Source organism: Phoca vitulina, unplaced genomic scaffold, assembly GCF_004348235.1.
Source record: "Phoca vitulina isolate PV1807 unplaced genomic scaffold, GSC_HSeal_1.0 scaffold1, whole genome shotgun sequence".
Classification (NCBI taxonomy): Eukaryota; Metazoa; Chordata; class Mammalia; order Carnivora; family Phocidae; genus Phoca; species Phoca vitulina.
Window position 1 is genome coordinate 99,824,628 of NW_022589704.1, and position 1,547 is coordinate 99,826,174.

General features: G+C 40.3%; 1 pseudogene; it reads right to left on the reverse strand.

The window, feature by feature from the left end:
* Positions 1–215: 215 nt before the first annotated feature.
* On the reverse strand, positions 216–690 carry LOC116645877 (annotated as a pseudogene).
* Positions 691–1,547: the final 857 nt, after the last annotated feature.

Here is a 1,547-nt window from a genome sequence, read left to right on the forward strand (position 1 = left end):
CAGGAAAAAAAATTCCTATCAATTAGGAATAGATGAATAAATTATGGCACATTTTTCATATGACAGCCTGTTATGCAAGCATTTAACAGGGTGCATTAGAGCTATGACAGGTGACCTATGAGTTGGAGCTCCAAGTTGGAGTGATTTTCATGAGTTACTATTTTTTTTTTTTTTGGTGAAAAATTTATATTTAGAGTTAGCCAGCTGGACTCAGTTTAGATGATCCCAATTTTGTTGGCAACATCCAAAGCATCATAGTCAGGAGCCAGTCGAACATATGCCTTCTTGTCTCCATCAGGCCTGATCAAGGTGTTGACCTTGGCCACGTCAATGTCATAGAGCTTCTTCACAGCCTGTTTGATCTGGTGCTTGTTGGCCTTTACCTCCACAATGAACACAAGTGTGTTGTTGTCTTCTATTTTCTTCACGGTTGACTCAGCAGTCAGGGGGAATTTGATGATGATGACATAGGGATCAAGCTTGTTTCTCCTGGGGGCTCTCTTTCAAGGATATTTGGGCTGCCTTTGGAGACGCAGTGTCTTGGGTCGTTGGAATATAAGCGACGTGCCAATCTCTTTTTTTGTGTGTGTGACTGTGGACGCCTTTCAGCACCGCTTTCTTGGCCTTCAAAGCCTTTGCTTTGGCTTCGGCTTTGGGAGGAGCAGGGGCTTCCTTCACCTTCGGCGCCATCTTTGTGAAAGGGATTAAGTGATTATTGATAAAATAAGATAAAGTATGTAAGATTAATGTAGAACATTGACCAAAAAATATATATAATGTGCATGTATGGTGATACATGTGTCTATGAAACCATTATATTTATGCATGCATGTAAAATTATGAGTGTGCATTTAAAATTAAATTTATTACCAAGTATTATAAAATAAAAAGGTATAGGAGTGTGCATGGGAGAAAAAGATGACTTTTGAACTGGCTGAACAACCACAGGGTTGATGCACACGTTAGAATTAATTTGGGAGGAAGATTGAGAACTCTGTTCTTGCTCTGGTTCTAGTTCTTGTCACCATCTTGGTCATGATATTGGAAAGATACAGAAACTATGTTGGTTACACTTGCAGATAAAGGAAAGAAGGATGAGATAGCTATTATGTTTGACGACAGAAATAAGATTCAAAACAAGCCAGAAGATTTAGCCCAGAGCTATAAAATGAACATTAATCATGATAAATATGAAGTCCTGCATCTAGATTTGAACATACCCATTTCCTTAAAACATCTGTGTGGTAATTATCAGTTTCTGGTCTGTGAGTTCTATGAAGTCATTGACTCTGTCTTATTTATCTTCAAGTCCCCACTACCGACTACCCAGCATAGTGCCTGGCCCATAATTGCACAGGACAGAGCCTGAATAAGGTCTGAGGGGGCCAGGGGAGACAAGATACAAAGCCAACCTGCACAGAGGGGAAGGGAAGACACACACGAGGGGCACCTGCTGTTGTCAGATTCCATGTGGGAGCATTTTAACCTCCTAAGATCCCTGGAGAGTGAGTAATACTGATACACTTTACTGATTAAGAAAGTAAGGG